The sequence below is a fragment of the Narcine bancroftii genome, chromosome 4 (genome assembly GCF_036971445.1).
Source record: "Narcine bancroftii isolate sNarBan1 chromosome 4, sNarBan1.hap1, whole genome shotgun sequence".
NCBI classification, from domain to species: domain Eukaryota; kingdom Metazoa; phylum Chordata; class Chondrichthyes; order Torpediniformes; family Narcinidae; genus Narcine; species Narcine bancroftii.
Genome location: NC_091472.1, coordinates 181,618,352 through 181,640,496, shown reverse-complemented (window position 1 = coordinate 181,640,496; position 22,145 = coordinate 181,618,352). Strand labels below are relative to the sequence as shown.

The following is a 22,145-nucleotide window of genomic DNA, read 5'->3' as shown; positions in this document are numbered from 1 at the left end:
CGAATCTTGTCACTTTAATAAGAATTCTCCCATAATTTAATTTCCTCACAAGACAAGGTAAATAATCTGCTTGTAGGTCATTTCCAATGTTTTTTAGAGGCTGCTGAACACTGGAGTTTGCGGCCATACAAGGGCTCTGCTTTTGCCTACTAATAGACACCGCAATTCAAAACTAATTCATGTGTGAAGTTGCTGCGATTCCCGTCAGCACTCGCAGATTGTTTCACAGAGCATAAGTTGTTTTTACAAATAAAAACACAGCAGATATCGGCATAAGAAAATAGTCGCAGAAATAAATTCTGTTCCAGAAATGAAGTTCAATCATAATTTGCTTTATCTAGTTATTTCCAGTTAAGTCAAAAGCCAATATTTTAAAGAAAATGATTAAGCTGACTATAGATTCATAAATAACTGCTTAAATACTTAAAACAAGTTCAAGTTTGTGTCCTTAAATTGTGACAAATTTAAATGAACTCTACTAACACCTTTCAAAATTCAGTAACCTTAAATGTATTTTTCAAGCAGAGTTGAACCATACCCTCATACAGCTTGTTCAGAATGACTTAAAATGCAAAATAATTCATGAATTCTCACATCTCTTTTTTAATTGCCTCACTTTTGTAGGTGTATTTTCACCATTCTTTTTAAATATGCAGAGAACCATTTGTCATGAATGAGTAATTACTCTGCATTATCTATGAAAATATATAAGTATGAGCAGGAGCCAGTGAATAATGAACACTTATTTTATTCAAGTGTACAATGAGTTTAATGTACGTGGAGGATCCACATTTGAAAGCAAAATACAGCAATTTCTAAAATCGTAAGAGTGCAAACAAGCTTGTTGTACACAAGCCTATGTACAATTGGTATTTGTGAGGTGAATTGTGCATATGCTTCAAGAAATAACGAATAAATAACTTTCAAAAAAAAACAACCCGACTCCCAGGATCTAATATTTTGTTTATGAAAAATAATCAAAATTCCATCTAGAAATTCTACCCAGAACATATTAAATGAATGTTTCTAAAAACAATATTTATGAGTATAAAAATAAAGTATTGAAAGATTGTGAATTGAGCAGAAGCAAAATCACATTAATATATTCACCTTTACCTGTGCTGTACACCCTAATAACCATTATTTGCCCAACAACAAAAAAATTGGAATAACTTTAATTGTGAAAAACAATTTACATTTCATTGCACGACACCTAAAATTATTAATTCAATCAATTTCCTAAAAATACAATTCAAGTTAAATTGACTGGCATTAGTTTTCTTCCAATAAACACTCAATTTACATTGAAAAAAACAAATTGGTCTCTACAAGTTCACAGCAGACCAAGGCTTTACCGAGTGTGGCTTACCACTGTACTTTATTGGAACGCTGATCTTGTTGACACAGACACAGCCAAGGGCCAAATCTCTGAGTGGCAACATGCCCTTGATGTAGCATATCAGGTGACACAGAACAAACCTTCCCACCAGCGTCCTCTGGAGGTGACTGGATTGACGCTTGATGCCTGTGGGAGAGAAACTCGTAAATTTATCTACTCAAGACCTGTCGGATTTGAGGGGCTGCTGCTGCTCTCCCCATCTACACAGCTATAACCGGAACTGATTCCAGTGGTATTTCTTGTTCTGCACATTCTAGGGCGAATAGGATGGTAAATTCTTTTGTTTGATTTTGCATGCGTTAGTTTAATGCGTCAATCATTTTTGCTTTGATTAATTTTTTAAAGATATTAATAATGTAAAATGAGTTACTTCACATTTATGTTTCTAACTTAAATGTAATGACAGCCTTGTCTGAAGCTAACTCTCCATCTCCAATTTTTGCCTTCTGTTAAAGCCCATGAGGGGCAGGATCTCTGCGTTACTCAGTTCAAGGTAAAGTTGCTGTACAAACCTTGCCAGCAAACTCAACACTGTCCAATTTTGTGGCATTCAAAATGTTTCAACAAAGCAAAAATAAACCAATCAACTAATAAAAATTTCAAACCACTTTTAAAAGAATTGAAAATAAAAGCACAAAAAAACCCCTCATCAACACTCAAATTCCTACAATTCCATTCAAATGAATGGGTTTAAGGGTTCTGCCACAGATCCATCATGGTGCCAGGTTTAAGGGCAGGTTTCTAGTCTAAGTGACAGGGTTGAGCAAGCTACTGCTTGATTGTTGAACTCCCTCTGAAGATCAGTATCTAAAATCACTGGAAGAACTTAGTTGGAAAGTTTGTGACTTCTACACAGAGTTGAATTGTTTATTAAAATGTGTACTGAGGAAAAGTTTTGTTTTGCAAGGAAGTCACCTGTACTTTTTAATACATAGAGTAATAACAAAAATACACGGTGGAGTATTACAAGTCCAAGAGTGCCAGGTATAGTATTCTAAAGAGGAAGTGGAGGGTAGTTAAAACAGTGCAAAAGCATCATCTTTTATCAGTGCAATATCCATTTAAGAAAGTGATGGCATCAGAAAAAAAAACTGTCCTTGAATCTGGAGGTTCATGCTTTCATGCACCTTCTGTCCGATGGATACATGGGAGGGGGTGGGTGGGGAACAGAGAAAAGTACAATGGTGGGATGGCAGCTTCACCAAGACAATGGGAAGTATAGACTGGGTTGATGGAAGGGAGGTTGGTTTGGGTCATTGCCTGAGTTGCATTCCTGACTCCGCAGTTTCTTGCAGTCTTGGGCAGAGCAATTCCCGTACCAAGTTGTGATGCATCTGGGCAGGATAATTTCTTCAAGGCATCTGGAAGAAATGGCAATATACCACAGGGATGTGCCAAGTTTCATTAGGCTTTTGAGAAGATAGTCATTGATGTGCTTTCTTGGTTGATGTAGTTGAAGCAGATTAGATAATTAGTGATATTTATCTCTAAGAAATTCCCAAAACTTGCTGCTACTTTAGAATTAAAAAAAAAATTACACAGGTAACAGGGCAATTCAGCCCTACGAGTCCATGCCGCCAAATTTTTATACCTCATTTACCTATATACTGGTATGTTTTTGAAGGGTGGGAGGTAACCACAGCCACCGGAGAAAACCCACGCAGAAGTGAACGTACAAACTCCTTACAGACAACGCATGATTCAAACCCAGGTCTGGTCCTGATCGCTGGCACTGTAAATGCTTTGCACTAACCGCTTCACCAACCATGCTGCATTATTCATGTAAACAACAAATCTTCAGATGCTGGGGTCTAGTACAGTACAAAAAAGTGCAGAAGAAACTCAGCATGTCCTGCAATATTCACAAATTGCATCCACGGCTGTCGACATTTTAGGCTTCAGACTTTCTTCTGAATTATTCAGATTTTTGACTGGAATTCTCTGCAATAGTAAGCTGCTCATGTTTCCTGACAGCAACAAGTGTCAACAAAACAAAATCACCAGAATTTACTGGCAAAGTCTAGAGAAAGAAGATCAGCTAAGATTTAGCTGAAAGAAGTCTTAATAGCAGGCCACGTCACACACCAGGCTCTATCCACTAACAAATATGTCAAACAATTTGACTGTGAATGACTCAAATATTCAAACTGAACTCTATTGCTGGAATCCTAAGTGTGTCCAATTATGGACCGTCTTGACAAACGTTAGTTGATTCAAAACGTCTACTTTTGCTGAGTAATGCACGGTAATTTAAATGGATAAATGCTGGTGAAGCAAAGCGGTTGGTGTTTATCAGCAAAGTTTGAGCTAATACAGTTAGGTTATTGCAAAAAGAGAAATATATGTAGCGGCAGCTACACTCTACTGAAAGCTCAGTGAGCAGAACTGATTTATTGCAGGCTGCTGGGCTGGACTTGTACTCCCAGCCCGGACCTGGCTGAGAATCGCGCTGGGGGGCGCTAACATCACCCGGGCGTCACGCGGTCCCCCAGCGCGGGCTTCTGTGCCCGGTGCTGAGAAGAAGGGGAAACCCCCAACGGCGCCATTTTGGCTGGTTGCCCCGCCACATGGATTACAAGCGGGGCTGGTTCTCCTGCCTAGTGGTGTGCCGCCACATATAGTTAATCTGAAGATCAGCTAAAAACCAACTGAATGATGAAATATACTCTGTGGACTAACAATTCTCGCCTTTATGTTTATCTAGTTATCTTCTTCCTGAACCAGAGGGTGAAAATTAACAATCAAGCAACTCTATAAAAGAGCCATGTGATGTAAAACTGCAAGCCACGCAAGTGTAGCTGCGAGCTACTCTAAAGAAGTCACACACATGTAGTGTAGTCAGGTGAAGTCCTGAGTTTCATTAGGGCTCAGGCCCAACTTTTATACTTGCGCTGTTCCCGTCGTGGCCCCCCGCCCCCCGGCTGATGTCACAACATGCATAACAAAAGCGGGTTTCCCGTGTGTGGGTACTTTGCTGCGTAACAATGCCCTTCTTCCCGTGTGCTAGCCCTGTCTGTTGGATGTACAGCAAGGCCAACACAACTTTGGGGTCGCTGGCCTTTAAGCTGCTCTTGCTGTTCATCCGCCAGTTCGATTGCCACCACGGCAGGCCACCACATTATCCACCCCCCCCCCCCCGCCACAGAACCGACAGTATGTTATCATCCTTGGTGTCTGGAGGCAAAGTCTCTGCTGTCTTCGGTGGCCTGCCTCTTCAGTGTGATGTTGGTGGGTGTGCCAGGTCCAGGTGTGCTGGCTTCAGCCTGTCTGTGGTGAAGACCTCCGTCTTGCCTCTGAACTCCAGCTCGAACTTGGCCCCATTGTTGCGGATGTCCTGGAATGGACTCTCATATGCCCTCTGAAGCAGTGGACGATGTTGACCCCTGCGAATGAAAACATACTCTCTGTCCTGCAGGTCTTTGGGTACGCTGGTCCTTGCGTGTCCGTGCCTGGAAGGTGGAATTGGGGTCAGATTGCTGACTCTTTCCCTTAGCCTGCTGAGGAAGGCTGCAAAGTTGTCCTGCTGTCTGCCTGGGGATGGTACAAATTCTCCTGGGACCACCAGTGGAGCTCTGTAGACGAGTTTGGCCGAAGCGGTTTTGAGGTCCTCCTTGGGTGCCGTGCGGATGCCCAACAGCGCCCATGGTAGTTCGTCTACCCAATTGGAGTCTGGTCATGAGTGCGATTTTGAGATGCCTGTGGAGACGCTCCATCAACCCATTGGACTGTGGGTGGTAAGCTGTTGTGCGATGCAGCTGGGCACCCCACAGGCTGGCGAGGTCGGACCACAGACAGGACATGAACTGGGCTCCTCTGTCGGACGTGATGTGGAACGGTAACCCAAACTATGCCACCCAGGATGAGATGAAGGTCCTGGCGCATAAGGCTGTGGGCGTGTCTGCCAGTAGGATTGCTTCTGGCCACCTGGTGAAGCGGTCGATCATCGAGAACAGATAGCAGAAACCCTGGAATACCGGCAAGGGCCCTACTACGTCTATGTTGATGTGGTCGAACATTTGTTCTGTGGGCTCGGAGTGATGAGGTGGGGATTTTGAACCCTCTCCAACATCATCACATCTTTTCTTAAATGAGCTCAAAACTGCTTATGAGGTTTCACCAGTGCCTTATAAAACCTAAACATCATATCCCTGCTCTTATGTTCTATTCCTTCTTCATCACCACCTCAACATGCAAGTTTACCTTTATAGGCTTTTTCAGGTGCATTCTACGCTAAGAATGCGCCTGAAGAAGCAGAAGCAGCCCTTTAAATTGCCGTTCAGGTGGCAGCATTTAAAGCGCAATGCTGGCCACCTGAAAGACACAGCTGCACAGGATGCAGCTCTGACCACCCTCTGGCTCCTGCCCAGTGTCAGCTGTGATCAGCAGCCTGATCCTTTAACATCCACTTTCAGCCAGTTGCATTCAGGTAGCTGGGGGAGCCACTGAGCTGAGCTGATTATCCCTCTCGGAGGAGGGTTACGTAGCTCGCCTCAAGAGCACCTCCTGCACATTCAGGTGGCCTCAAAACAGCCACATATTGCCTAAACATGTGGCTTTACATGCGGGGCAATTGGCCACCTGGAAGTGCCTTATGCTACCTTGCATGAGGACTCCCAGGTCCCCTTGCATCTGGGCATTTTCAATTTTCTTCCTATTTAAAAAAAATAGTTTGCCTGATTATCTTTTTCTACCAACATACATGACTACAGTTTTCAAAATTATATAACATTATAAATCTTCCAGGGCCTCTGCAATTTCTGCACAAGCATTGCAGAAGGTCTGAGGGAATACCTTGCCAGGCCATGGGGATTAATCCACCTTTATTCATTTGAAGACAGCGAGCACCTCCTCTTAAATTTGTATTGGTTCCATGTGCTTATTGCGTGTTTTCCTAACTTCCCAAGACTCTGTCCCAATTTCCTGAGTAAGACGTCGTCCAAACCCAAGATTACCAAAATCAGGTGTTTGGAACATCATTAAGAAAGAGTGCACCAGTAAGCTTAGTAATCGCCAAGGGACGATCATTCACTTCAATCCTGATACCAAATTCATTTTTTAATGATACTGTGGCGATGTGTTGCACATAGAGTTAGGACAAACAGATGTACTCAGTCGAAGCTAGTAGTTCAAAACTGGTTTAACCAGCATTCACTTGACTGGCCTTTTCGCACTTCTGGTTCTCGGCGCTCTCTCTGGAAGTGACATCACCCACGCAAACAAAGAATCTTCATGCGCGCGCTTTGCTCCACTAAGGAGAGTGGTAAAGCCTGACGCCATTTTGAGAGGATCTCCTCAGGTTTTCCGTTTTCGGCAGGTCGACTGCGTACTTAGTTGGCCGCCACAATATCCTTAATAATTGAGTTGTGCGAGTTCTGCTGATGACAGAAGAATTCTCATCATGATGAAGAAAAATCCCAAATGCCTGTCTGACAGATCAGAAACACTCTTTCGGAGGCAGGTGTGGATGTGTCAATGACTAATGTCCGGAGACTACATGAATAGAAATAGAGGTTACACTGCAAGATGCAAACCACTACTTCGCCATATAAACAAGATGGCCAGATTATAGTTTGCCAAGAAGAATTTAAAAGAGCCTGTAGAATTCTTGAAAAAGGTCTTGTGGACAGTTGAGACCGAGATGAACCTGTCAGAGGCATAAAGGAACTGCCCAAGATCCAGAGCATACCAACTTATCTGTGAAACATAGTGGTGGTGGAGTTATGGTCTGGGCACGAATGGGTTCCACAGGCATTGGTGCACATCTTTATTGGTGATTTAACTCTGATGGCATAGCAAATTTGAGCAAATGCCTCGAATCTAATTGAATGGTGCTTCATCCAACAGCAATGCAAAGATTCCCAACATACTGCTAAAGCAACAAAGGTTTTCAAAGCTAAAAACTGGAAAATATTTGAATGGTCAAGTCAGTCACCTGATTCAAATGCAATTGAGCATTCCTTCCATATACTGAAGAGAAAACTTTAGGGGACAAGCCCCAGGAACAAGCAGGAGCTCAAGGTGGCTGCAGTAGAGACCTGGCAGAGCAACACCAAAAAAGATATTCAGCACCTGGTGATGTCTATGAATAACAGACTTCAAGCAGTCATTGCATGAAAGGGATCTTCTTCTTCTGGCTATCCATCCCATAGAATGATGATGGTTCCTTTCACTCAGTTTGTGGGGTTTGAATATGAGGACACCCCACTCCTCAGAAAGGAACAGTGTGTGCATGAATGGATTTAGGTGAGTAGGCTTGCACAGGTCCAGACCCACCCTCTCACCATCCCCACCCAGATCCAGCAGCTTGGTGAGGTGGCCGGGAGGAATTCTGTTGCAATGAATGGCCAGACCAAGCTTCAATGCAAGGGATGCCCTTTCCGTGCTTCATGGCATGTGTTTGCTAGATGGCTGGTGGCCCTACAAGAGGATTAATCCGCCCTTCGACAGGTCTTGTTTTTCATTCTGCAGGGTATCTATCCACCCTACTCACCAGGCAAGCCTGATAGGGGAGACGATTTATTTGCCGGCCTCCCGATCATGTGACAGGTAGTACTGAGTTATATGGTACCAGTAGCACTCAGATGAGTGACCTGATGAATGAAATAGATATGCAACAAAGTACTAAACATGACTACTTAAATATGCTATGTTCCAAATATTATGGTGAAATGAGGGGACAATGTATAAAAAGTGCTGTAATTTCTACATGGTCAAACCAAAATATTCACAAATACCCTTTAATAAAATCTGGAATGTGCACTTTAGACACATATGAACTGTTTGATTACAGATTTTAAACTGTAGAGCACATTAGCAAATAAAGGAGAAAAATGCCTTTGTCTCACTTTGTTTTTGACTGTATCTGAAGAAGGCCTTAGGATTTTCATTCACCTTGGCTGTCAAAGCAACCTCATGTCTTTTTTTTTTAAAGCCCTTCTGATTTCCTTCTTAAGTTTCTTTAAAATTGCATTTTAAAAATATTCCTCATGTACTTCATTTGCACCTTGTTCCCTATATCTGCTATGTACCTCTCTCTTCTTAGCCAGATTCCCAATGTTCTTCGAAAACCAAAGTCTTTATGCCTGTTAACTTTGCCTTTAATCCTTACATGAACATACAAAATCTGTATGTTTCTGTAAGGATTAAAGGCACATTCTTGTTAGAAAACAACCCACTGCCATCAATACTTTGTATATCCTTTCTCATTTCCTCAAAATTAGCCTTTCTCCAATTTAGAATCTCAATGCAAGGATCTGACCAATCCTTATCCATAATTATCTTGAAACTAATGGGATTTTAATCACTGGGTCTAAAATGTTCCCCTTCAAATACTTCTGTCACCTGTTCTGTCTCATTCCCTAAAAGGAGATCTAGTATTGCACTCTCTTGAACATTAATATAATGATTTAGAAAACTTCCCTAAACACATCTGACAAACTCTATGCCATCCAGCCCTTTTACTGTATGGGAATCTCAGCAATTTGAGGAAAGTTAAAATCACCTACAATCACAACTTTATGTTTTCTGTAGCTGACTGCTATCTCTCTGCAAATTTACTCCTCCAATTCTTGCTCATTATGGCACTTTGTAATTTGATGGGGCTCCCCCTTAGCCTTACCCCCTCAATGCCCAGTAACAGAAGGACTTGACTGTGGCTCTTCCCCACAGTGCACTCACGATGGCAGCACCAAGCCTCAGTGTCTCTCTCAGCATGTTTTTCTGCAGCCTGTAATGTGCCAGACAGTGGCATCCCTGCACCAACTATACACTGAAAGACTAATACGGTTTTGCAAAGACCAAAGTGCTTCTTTAAACGATTCATATGTTTTCCAGCAGTTCTGGATGTCTGACTTGGTGTGCATCCCTGGAAACAGTCTGTAAATTAGAGTCTTCTGTCATACTGCTACTGAGGATTGACCTTGACAAGGACCCTTGTCTTCTTCTCAACATGCTCTGAGATAATCTGCATTTTTCAAAGAGGTGAGTGACTCTCTTCACTCTACCAGTCATATTGGGTACGATGCACATTGTGGCCGATGTACCAGATGTAAAGGAAAGATCTGATTGGGAGGGCTCTTCTTACTGCCAGCCAGGAGTTCTAATGCTTGTTTTGTTAGCACAGGTAATGAGGCATTCCACCAGATAATCTGCACGGTCCACTCTGGGAACCACTCCACCATATTCCACGCGTCCTCATCTCTCACCGTCTGCACAACCTTCAATGCTGAACTCTGCCTGATGGGCTTGTGGTCAAAAGGAGGTTGCCTGGAAAAACTTTTCCATTATTTAGATGATGTGGGAAAGTCAAGCTAACTGGAACATTGCACAACAATGGGATCTGGTCCATCCTTTGTAACACCTGGGACAGGTCCAACCTCAGTACACAATGGCAATTGGTGCCCTCATACTTCAGTTATAACCATATAACAATTACAGCACAGAAACAGGCCAGTTCAACCTTTATTATCTATGCTGAACATCTTCTCTCACCTAGTCCCATTGACCTGCACCCAGCCATAACCCTCCACACCTCTCATCCATATATCTATCCAACCTTATCTTAAATATTAAATTCAAACCCACATCTACCACTTTGGCCAGAAGTTCATTCCACACTCCCACCATCCTCTGAGTTAAGAAATTCCCCCTCATGTTTCCCCAAAACTTTTTCCCCTTCAATCTCAATTCATGTCCTCTTGATTGAATCTTCCCCACTCTCAATGGAAAAAGCCTGTCCACATCGACTCTATCTGTCCCCCTCATAATTTTAAATACCTCTATCAAATCACCCCTCAAACTATTACGCTCTAGGGAATAAAGTCCCAGCCTGCTCAACCTTTCCCTGTAAGTCAAACCCTGAAACCCAGGCAACATTCTTGTAAATCTCCTCTACACTCTCTCTATTCTGTTTATATCTTTCCTACAATTCAGTGACGAAAACTGCACACAAAATATTCCAAATTTAGCCTCACCAATGCCTTATACAACACCAACATGCCATCCCAACTCCTGTATTCAGTTCTCTGATTTATGAAGCCAAATGCTTTCTTCACCACCCTATCTACTTGTGACTCAGCTTTCATGGAATTATGTACCAGAATTCCTAAATCCCTTTGTTCTACTGCGCCCCTCGATTGTCCACCATTTATTGTGTATAACCTTTGCTGATGAGTCCTACCAAAATGTAGCATCTCACATTTATCAGAATTAAACTCCATCTGCCATTTTTCCGCCCACCCTTCTAACTGTCCTATTATCCAGTGCAAGTTTTGATAACCTTCTTCACTGTCCACACCACCACCACCATCTGCATACTTACTGCACAGCCTGATGCAGTCACACACGAAGGTGCTCATCAGGATGAGGGCCATGTTTTTAAAGCCCTTGCCCCCATTGTTTGGTGACTTGTACGTGCCGATCCTTCGGACCCTTTCCATTTTGCTTCGCCATATGAACTTGAATGCTGGTCTTATGACCACCAGTGCATAGGTGCAGGGGATGAGCCACACCTGTGGGAAGAATGTGGTGATCAGATGCAGCAGAACTGAGAGCACCTTGCACCTGACCACATTCTTCTGTTATTGAGGAAGCACTGTGCACACAGACCCAATTTCTGGTGGACTTTAGTGATTTGCTCCAACCAATTTTTGTTGTATGCCTAGGCCCCTTCAAACTAGATCATCAACATTTTCAGGTAGTCAGATCTAAGACCTTGAAGGGGATGGTGGATTGATCAGACCAGTTACCGAAGAGGACTTCCTTTCTCTTCTTCCAGTTTACCCTGGTACCCAACGCAGATTTAAAATGGCGGACCAATCGTGCGTCCAAACAGTAGACAATAACAACATCATCCCTGTGAAGGGTGGTCTTGACCTGAGTGGCTCCACTTTCTGGCATCATCACTCCTTCTATCCCCTTATCTTTCCCTTTGGATTCAGTAAAGAGCTCTACACAGCACACATATAAGACTGGAGAGAGCGGGCAACCCTGCCTCACTTCAGTCTTGATGGGGAAGCTGGTTCTCACCCATTGATTTGGATCTGTCATGCTCATATGGCAGACAATGACCATTGTAGTCTTCTCTAGCAGTGGGAATTTCTGCCCAGTGGACTATGACGTCCTAAAAGGTACATCAGGGTAATCTGCATACCTCTATTTACACCTTCAGAATGGTAAACACCATAATGGAAATGTATTTTTTGCAAATTTCTGAGTTTGTTATGCAAGATGTCAATCATCAACAAGCAGAGATTCTGTACCATGCATTTTATGTAAATAGAGCACTCGTATTACAATGAATGAAGATGCAAATGTTTATTGGTGCACAAAGTTAGTGGCAATCACAGAAGTGAGTCACTTGCATTGCACTGGGGTTTGTGCTTTTGTAATCTCTTTAGGCAAAGCTTCTCTTTTGGTAATTTGTTGGCTGTACTGGCAATCCTTCCTTTCACTTGGCTTTAAGAGACAAAGTTGTGATGCAAAGCAGGGCCATTGCCCAAGAGCTTACTTTTTTCTTGGTCCTCTTGCTTGTGCAGGTTTTCAGGCTGCTTTCTCCTTGCCGTTCTTGCTCTGGCACTTTCTGCTGTCTTCACTTTGTAAGGCTGAGTGACGCATAACAGTGAAGTCTCCAAACGCTGCTTGCAGTATCCTACAGAGCAACTCCTGAATGATGTAGGCATCTAAATCTCATCCTGAGTATACTTTCTAGTACTATATTTATATGGCTCTTATTGCGTCGGAACTCAGCTGCTGAAATTGGGAAAAAAAAACACTGCGTAGGTATTGCCAGATACAGAAGTTAGTCTTTGACCCAAGATCCACTCTCCCAGTATTGCTGACTACTGAAAATGTCTGGGAGTCTGGTTTTCCTGATGATGATGTCTTGAGTGTTTCACAGAAACACAACCTTCACCTTGAGGAATTCTTCATGAGATCCACAAGCAACAACCTGGAAAACAAGAAAGTTGATCTAAATGTACCATTGACAATGGAGGGTTTGTGGGATGTGGCATCTCTGAAAACTGTAGAAGTGCATATTAGCTTTTTACTTCCAACCCCAGGGCTTGTCAACAATCAGCCTGCAAAAACCATGATCCATGGAGTAATCTAAGCAGTGTCATTGCTAAAGAACTCATGCAGCAAGTACCTCAGGAGCTAAAGGCTGGAGAAAACATTCCGAGTTATTGAAGCATTTTTTGGGCTAAGGTGTATTCTGTAATCAGGTTTCTGGATGTCAGTTTAAGCACATCAAAATTTTTCAATGTACTGAAAATGTTCCATGTGACTGTAATGTCCAGTTTTACATTCCAATTTATATTGACCCAGGTGCTTGGTACAAAGAAAGTCAGGAACATTGACTAAAATAACATACAAGTTCTGTATTTGTCCCGATATCATGATTGGTCTTATTTCCCCTAGAAAAGCATGCAAGTGTGATCTACTTTGAGCAAAATCAAATAATGCTTTGCAAGTCCCTATTCTAAGTGATGATAAATCAACCAGTGTCAGAAAAAAATATATTGATATACTGTATATTTAACTCACACACACAGTAAAGACTTTTCAGCGCCATCCCTGAATTTACTCTTCCAATATATGTTTGCTTTTGTTCCATAAATTGAATACAGAACTTAGTTATTGAAATATGGCCTGAATGACTCGTGGGTGACTTTAGGGTAATTTCAGGTTTGCTGAAGTTGGCCACTTCAGGATTATCATCAATTTTATTTTTGAAGGCATGCTGATGTAAAGACAGGGAATAACTGATCATTTATAAAGGAATTAATTATTTGGAGGTTTTTCCCTGATAAAATGTGGAGGAGTACAATCACTTCCTTGAACAGCACTTTTCTGTTTAGATATTCAAATAAATGTTTTGTTTTTTCTGCAGAATTTACTTTAGGTTTATTTCACAGCCTGTATGTGCATCACTGGTTTTCCTTTTGAGCTTCTTTTGCTAAACTTTCTTTTTACCTGTTCAATGACCTTGGCCCAAATTTTCTGAGAATCACCAGGATATGCTGGTGAGCCACAATTTATAAGATGAGTTCCACAGATAATTTCCCAGCTGTGTTCTGCTGCTGGGCATACCCAGGGCCGGATTAAGGCCAATTGATGCCCTAAGGACAGCCTAACAATGGTTCCCTCTCGATTTTTTCATTGTCTAAATGAATTTTCGAGGTGCTTTATGACGATCAGTGTTATTCATGACTGTCTTGCCTAAGCAATGTGAACTGCAGATTACAGTATTCAACAGTTTACAACACTCAATAGTGATATCAAGGCACAGACCATCACATACCTCTATTGGCAATGGCTGCCTCACTATCGCACTAACTCATGGAAGAGCGAGCCATTGAGGTTGCTCTGTGTGACAGTTGCCAGATTCCAATTTTGTTGCATTTCCAAGTTTGAAATATATCATTAACCTCTTCAACATTATAAATATATTGATAGTTATTTTATTATTAATATTTTTGTTGCAGATATAGATCTTTTTTTGTGTGATCCTAGTTCAGCAGCACCGCGTGCTTATTTAGCTTAATGGTTAATCCAGACCTGGACATTCCATGAAGACCACCAGTTGAAAGAGAGCTTGGTCAGATTCCTCTGAATTTACCTTGGGGAAATCTGCCAAGGTAGACCGAATTTGATCTAAACATCCACTTGTTTGGGAGACGATTACCAACATTGTGGAGAAGAGATATGACAAGTTACATTTCAAAAAGTAATTTTGCTTTGTTTCATGATTTTAATTATTTGAAAGTTTTCTGCTTTTTGTTGATATTTCTTTCTTTTGAAGAATTTAATAACTATTTAAATTATTTAATTTCTAAAGCACGGCAGATTTTAATGTCAGTGCCACTGAGAAATGTTGACAAATCTGTTGACAAAGCTGGGTGAGACTTTGCTAACTAATAGGCTTCTACGGTAATGTAGCAGAACTTTTTCTGGCCAACCCATGTTTTTCCGTTATTCCATTTGAATTGCTGCCACTGCTCAGGGCGATGTCGGTCTGTTTACCTAGGGTTTAGTATTCCAGGCGTGGGGAAGTTTTGCCTTGGAAAATGGTGAATGTGTGTGGCTGTCCTGGGCAGCAGTTCCCACCAAGAACTATCTGGCCTTTTAAGTATCATGTTGAATTGATACTCAATATAAATAATGAGAAGTTATTCTCATGTATATGAGCACAGTGTAGATAAGAAGTGAAATTCTTGCTTGTTGCAGTTAGGCAAGTATGGAAAATATGCTAACAAATGATGAGTACAAATTAAATGACTGCACAAGAGAAAAAAACTTTTAAATGATTAATATTCACAGTTACAGTTAGTGCAAAAAAAATCTGAAAAATTTAACTCCATCTTTACCAAGATATAGCATGAACTTTATGAAAATGTATCCAAATAGTGTACACAAGTCAAAGATTTTGGAATTGGGGGACTAAAAATTGGCGATTTTTCATTAAAACATTTATACATACAGCACAGTAACAAGCCCAAATACTCCAATTAACCCACAATCCCTGAATGCTTTTTTTTAAAAAGGGTGGGAGGAAACCAGAGCACCTGGAGACAACCCACACAGACGCAGGGAGAATATATAAACTCCTTACAGAGAGTGCTGAATTTGAACATTGGTTACTGGCGCTGTAACAGCACTGTGCTAACCTTGCTGCCCTTATGCTAATTACGTTGCCTTTCTGTGACGATGGAAGAGAACTGTATTGGAAATAGCACCATATAGCACCACAAAAAAATGACCTGTTGAAATATTGGGAAGAGTGAAATATATGCATTAATGCGCACAGACACGTGTGTGTGTGTGTCCAAAATCCGGCAAGTGGGGAGAGAGGCGGGCAGGCGAAGGACCGGCAGCACGAGTTGGGTGGGCGAGGGGTGTGGGGGGAAACGGAAGGGTGACTGGAAGGGGGTGGGGGCAGATACGGCAGCACAATTCGGGTGGGCTTAAGTACCTGTGTGTGTGTGTGTATATGTGTGTGTGTGTGTATATATATATATATCTTAATATCGGCGTATGTGTGTGTGTATATATATCTGTGTGTGTGTGTGTGTGTGTGTGTGTATATATATATCTCTGTGTGTGTGTGTGTGTATATATCTCTGAGTGTGTGTGTGTATATATATATATATCTGCGTGTGTGTGTGTGTGAGCGTGTATATATATATCTGTGTGTGTGTATATCGGCGCGTGTGTGTGTATGTGTGTGAGTGTGTATATATATATCTCTGCGTGTGTGTATATGTGTGTTTGTATGCATATGTGTGTACATATATCTATATATGTATGTGTATATATATTTTGTGTGTGTGCATGTATGTATGTATGTATAAATACACACTCACAGATTATAGAACAAACACAAAAAACATGTTTGTAGGGAAACAAACTTCCATAGTTGGAAAATGCTTGGAGCTATCATTAAGGAATAGCAAGATACCCAAATAGAAATTGTTTCAACAGGCAGTTGCAGCATGGATTCAGGATGGGGAGGTATTGTTTAATGTACTGAAGTTCTCTGAGGATATAACAAGTACAGTAGATAGGGTGGAGCAGATATATATATGATATATTTGGATTTCCAGGAGGTGTTTAATAAGGTGCTGCACAAAATACTTTGTTATAAGATAAGAATGGACAGAGTTGGGGTAATGTATTTGCATGGATAGAAGACAAATATTTGGATAATGGATGCTTCTCTTGTTGGCAATCAGTGTTTCGTGGAGTGCTGCAGGGATAGGCCCACAACTGTTCACAAAATTATGAATGATTTGGAGGAGGGGACCATGAGTAGAAAATACAAGTTTGCCAATGTCATTAAATGGGGAGGAAAAGCGAATTGTGCAGAGCACACAGAGGGTCTGCAGATATATGGATGGGTTTAGTGAGTAGGCAAAGATCTGGCAGCTGAAGTAAAACTTTGGTAAATGTGAGGTCATCACCATGGAAGGAAATATAATAAATTGAACTGCAGTACTGTTACAGTGAATAATTATAGCATGCTGTTGCAGCGAGACTTGGGAGTGTTTGCACATGAATTGTAAAAGATTCGCTTAGAAGTCCAGCAGGTGATCAAGAGGGCAAATTAGATGTTGCTCTTCATTGATGGAGGGACTGAATTTAAGAGCAGGGAGGTTTCTGCTGCAACCAAACAGGGTACTGGGGAAGCCACACCTGGAGTATTTTGTGCAGTTGTGGTCTTCTTATTTGAGAAAGCTTTTTAGAGGCAATATAAAGGAGAACCACCAGACTGATGCCAGAAACCAGGAGTACCCTGGGACTGTACTCTTGGGAATCTTATAGAAAAGTGCAAAATTATGAATGGATATGTATTACATGAATAAACATAAAAGCAGGGAGGTTGCTTTGTTTCCACTGGCAGGTGAGACTACAACTAGCATATATGGCCTCAAGGTTCGGGGGGAAGATTTCAGAATCAGAATTTATTGTCATAAACATGTTATTAAATTCGGTGTCTTGCAGCAGCACAGTCCAAACATTCCTATGAAAAAAAGTGCACACAAAGTCAGGCCGTGTCTTTGGTTTATTGATTATTCAGGAATCTGATGGCAGCGGAGAAGAAACTGTCCTTGAGCCGCTGAGTGCTCGTCTTTAGGCTCCTGTACCTTTTCCCCCAATGGTAGCAGAGTGAAGAGGGCATGGCCTGGGTGTGGGGGTCTTTAAGGATAGAGGCTGCTTTTTTAAGACACCACCTCATGCAGATGTCCTTGATGGAAAGAACTCTGGTGCCTGTGTGTTGCAGGCCAAATTAACAACTCTCTCGAGTTTATTCTTGTCCTGAGAGTTGGCACCTCCATACAAGGCAGTGATGCCACCAGCCAGAATGCTCTCCATGGTATACCCGTAGAAGTTCACAAGTCTTCAGAGATGTACCAAATCGCCTCAGACACTTCACAAAGTATAGCTTCTTTGCGATTCTATCAATGTGGAGGCTCAAGGACAGATCCTCGGAGTTGTTGACACCCAGGAATTTGAAGTTCTTGACCCTCTCCACCACTGAGCCCTTGATGAGGATGGGTCATGTTCTCCTGACTTCCTCCTGAAGTCCACAATCATCTCCTTGGTTTTGCTGAAATTGAGTGCAAGGTTGTTGTCAATACATAATTTAATGAGCTGATCTATCTCCTTCCTGTCGCTTCCTCATTGCCCTTTGTGGTTTTGCTGACAACTATGGTGTCATCAGCAAACTTGTAGATGGCTTGGAATTGTGCCTGGCCATTGGGTGTATAACAAGTGGAGCAGTCGGCTAAACACGCATCCTTGGGGTGCGCCTGGGCTGATAATCAGTGAGGAGGATATATTGTTTCCCATTTGTGCTGATTGTGGTCTTCTGATGAGAAAGTCAAGGATCCAGTTGCGGGATTGCGGTGGGGGGGGGGAAGGGTACAGAGGCCTAGAGTTTGTAGCTTCTTGACCAGCATTGAGGTGATAATGGTATTGCAGGCTGAGCTGTAGTTGATGAAGAGCAGCTGTATGTATGAATTGCCATTTTTGAGCTGATCCAGAGCTGAATGGAGAGCCAGCGATATTACATCTGCTGTGGAGTGATTGTGACAATTGGGGAATTGCAGTGGGTCGATAATTTTGCTTAGTTACGTGTAAATTCTGGCCTTTCAAAGCATTTAATCACAGTAGAAGTTGGTGCTACTGCGCGGTAGTCATTGAGGCAGCTCCCACTACTCTTCTTTGGTACCGGGATGATTGATGCCCTTTTGAAGCAGATGGGAACCTCTGACTGCTGTAATGAGAGGTTGAAAATGTCCATGAACTCTCGGACATTAAGATGGAGATGAAGAAGAAGATTAGTGAGCTGGGTCTCAAGATTACACATTATATCTCACTTCTTTGCACCAACTTTGAAGGTAATGTTCTTGAGTCTTAATTTACTTTGGGACTTCCATCCTCAAGTAGCTGCAATCTGTTGAGACTGCTTAATGTTTATAAAGGTAAGTTTTAGTTGGTAAGATTTTCAGAGATCCAAGTTGATGACAATGAGTCAGAAAGCAGGATGGAGATCAAGAATCTGGTTGTGTGGTGCCAGAACATCAATCTTGCTTTCAATTTCAATAAGATTCCACCTGCACTGAATTCACCCATTGTTATTGAATGAAGATCTACCAGGACCAATGCCTGAAGAGGGCGCACAAAATCAGTGAACTGGTGCGGACTCGAAAGGCCAACATGGCCTGTTTCCACTCCTTACATGGTTACATGGTTATAAGTGCCTCTTCCGGACAGTAGTGTATCTGTAGAATTCCCTACCCTATAAATCAATCAAGGCATTCTCATCGTATGCATTTAAGACACATATCGATAGATTTTTAAAAAGTTGGGGATTAAAGGGTCAAGACCATAAGACATAGGAGCAGAAATAGGCTATTCAGCACACCAAGAATGTCTGACATTTAACCATGATCCATTTTCCCACTCAGACCCACTGCCACCTTCTCTCCTTAACCTTTGATGCCCTGGCTAATCAATATTGGTAACCTATTAATCATTGCTTTCAATACAACCAATGACCTGGCCTCCTCAACCACCTGTAGCAACAAATTCCAAAGATTTAATACCCTCAAAAATTCCTGAAGAAATTCCTCTGCAACTCTGTTCTAAGCGAATGTCCTACAATCCTGAAGTTGTGGCCTTTTGTCCTAAACTCTCCCACCATGGGAAAAAACTTTTCTACATCAATTCTGTCCATGCCATTATAGGAAAAACAGGTGAATAAGTGAAACTAAGTCTATGGCCAGATCAGCCATGTTCTTATTGAATGATGGAGCAAGTTTCTCAGGCCAGGTGGTCTTACTCCCATTCCTTGTGTTTACATATATTCATAATAAATTTTGATAGATGGGGTTATATATTATTAAAATAAAGTCATCAATAAATCCTTATTGGAGGAAAGAATTCTATGTTCACATGAATTATTTAAATTGATTTTTAGTTTGTGTAGAGGTTATCTCAACATTTTTAGAGCGTCAGCAGTCAGGATCAGAGTCCGAACCCTGCACTGTAAGGAGTTGTGCGTTCTCCCTGTTCTCCCAGGGGCTCCGGTTTCCTCCCACCATTCGAAATGTACCAGGGGTGCATGTTAATTGGGTGTGATTTGGGCGGCACAGACACGTGGGCCGAAATGGCCTATTTCCATGCTGTATGTCCAACATTTTAAAAATTAAACTTTAGTTAAATCTTTAATCTGATTTCAATGTCAGGTATGTATCAACCCAACAACTCCGATTATGCAAAACATTCTTCAGAAAAAAAAAATCAAATCAAATATAACATCAGTACATTTGTGTGCTTAAAAATTGAGGACCACCAAGCAAATGCCCCAACCATAAACGAACTACAAGAGTAAACTTGAAATGGATGCAAGTTTGTCTTTGGAGATGTTCAAAAATATACAAACTTTTGGCAGTCTTGATATCTGAAAAGCCAAAGGACATTTCTATGGGCCAATCATGTCAGAGCTGGCATCATAAACCAATTTTATTGTCAGTGTAAAACCACAAGTCAAACGGGGAAGAGTGACCATAACTCCCTGAGCTTTAGTACATCCATGGAAAAGGATAAAAATAGACAAAAAGGCAAAGTGTTTAATTGGGGAAGGTCTAATTACGATGGGTTGAGGCTGGAACTAGCGAGAGTAAATTGAAAACAAATGTTCAAGGGTGAAAGCACAGAACTAATGTGGAAGAAGTTTAGGGACCACTTATGCTGGATTCAGTTAGATTTGTCCCATTGGGACAGGGAAAAGATGGTACAAAAAGGGAAGTGTGGTTGACGAAGCAGGTGAAGCAGCAAGTCAAGAGGAAGGAAGGATACATTAGATATATGAAGCAGGAAACAGGAAGGGCTCAAGAGAAGTACATGGTAGCCAGGAAGGAGCTTAAGAAAGGATTTTGGAGAGCTTGAAGGGGGCATGAGAAGGCTTTGGCAAGTAGGATTAAGGAGAATCTCAAGACATTCTATGTATATGCAAAGAACAGAAGGATGACGAGAATGAAGGTGGGGTCTCTAAAGGTAAAGGAGGTAACATGTTGGGGAGGTCCTAAAGGAATGCTTTGCTTCAGTGTTCAGGGTGAGGTCTGAATAAAACACGCTTATGTGCCAGAGAATGTGGAGATTAAGAAAGAGGAACTGACGGATATTCTTAAAAACATCAAGATTGATAGGATCTTGGGGGCAGGAAGTGAGATTCTTGGACAGGATGGAATAAAAATAAGAGGGATACAGAGTAGAGGTGGTTTTTTTAAAGGAATACATGGGTTAGCACAACATCAAGGGCTGAAGGGCCTGTACTATGCTGTAGTATTCTATGTTCCATCTCACCAGCTTTGGCCTGTCAATCACATTACAAGTACACAATCTGCGACAGAGTATTGTGAGGTGGTTTGGGAGGAATTGCTAGAGCAGCTTGCACACAAACATTTTTAAACACAGAACATTTGCAGGACTTTTGCAGAATGGTTTTTTGCAGGAGGCACAAAAGTATCAATGTACAGCTTGCCTGGGAGAGCAGGTGATTTTTGCAGGCAGAGGTAGACAGTTTTGCTCTGAAAGAGGGAGGGAGTGAAACAGAGAGGAGAGACACAGAAATCAGTTCCAGAGGGACAAGCTGGCAAATTTTAGAAGGTTGCCTGGTCAAAGGAGAAGATTGGCAATCTGAAAGGTGACCTGAAAGAAAGGAGATCATCTGGAGAACCGTGAAGGGGGCAAGTTTCGTCAGCAAGACTGATTGAGAAATAATCAGTTGCGGATGTCCTGGAAGAGGAATCTCTCTCTGAAAACCAGCAAGAACCCTCCTGAGTTAATGCTAACTTCTGTGCACAGAACAAGAATAGCCTGCAACCAGTGAGATTGGACTGTAATCCAAATAACTTTTCTAATCTTAAATATACATTACATACAAAAGCAAAGCATAACAAAAATAGTGTACAAGAAATAGAAGATAAAGATACAGAGAAGAGAAAGAAGATGGCTTCCAAGAAGGAGAAAGTAAGAACTGGAAAAAAAAAGAAGTAAAAAAGTCGCTAGAGAAGAGAGAAGAAGGCCTTATCTGCAGAAAGGAACAGGTCGCTGTGGTGACGAGGAACGCCCGACCTTCGAAGTCAGTACCTGTCCTACAGAGTCACGCCCCACCAGCTGGTGCACTACAAAAATGGCTCTCGAAGCCAAAAAGTGCACAATCAGAGGAGAAAGAGGACACCAGAGGGAGGGGGGCTCAGCAGAGGAGCGGGCTGCCACAGACCGAGCAGCTGAGGGATGCCCGACACCAGGGCTCTCAGTTGGAGGATAAGAAAGACAGCAGGAGAGGGTGCGATGAAACAGATGTGGAAGACAGATGGAGGGAAGATCGACAAGAAGACCAACGTCAGGAAGCACAACAGACGAGCAGCCCAGGAGGGGAGGAACAGCAAGAAGGGGCCCAGCAAGAAGAGGCCCAATAAAGTGATACATCAGGAAAAACAGAAGAGACACAGACACAAAGAAGAGAAGACACAAACACAGATACAGACAAAGAAGACCAAGATCTTCACAGAGAAATAGAAGGTAAAACTGATGGACAAAGAGAAATAAAACTGATGAACAGAATATAGATAAAGTCTTTTTTGAAGAACAAATGAGATCACTAAAAGAATGGTTATCATTAGAATTTAATGCAATTAAAAGGAAAATGAAAAGAATAGAAGATAAAATGCAAAGG

The 22,145-nt window shown here is 41.8% G+C and overlaps 1 protein-coding gene across 3 annotated transcripts in view; it reads right to left on the bottom strand.

Moving 5' to 3' along the window:
- Positions 1-732: 732 nt before the first annotated feature.
- Positions 733-22,145, bottom strand: part of rbm19 (RNA binding motif protein 19) — a 267,475-nt gene continuing 246,062 nt past the window's right edge. Inside the window, exon 25 of one of the 3 annotated variants that reach the window (XM_069933162.1) lies at positions 733-1,525. The gene's annotated coding sequence lies outside the window, so the exon portion shown is untranslated. Of the gene's footprint in view, positions 1,526-11,650; positions 12,348-17,030; positions 17,508-22,145 lie in introns of those variants that run through there. The other 2 variants (XM_069933161.1, XM_069933165.1) reach the window with 2 other exon arrangements.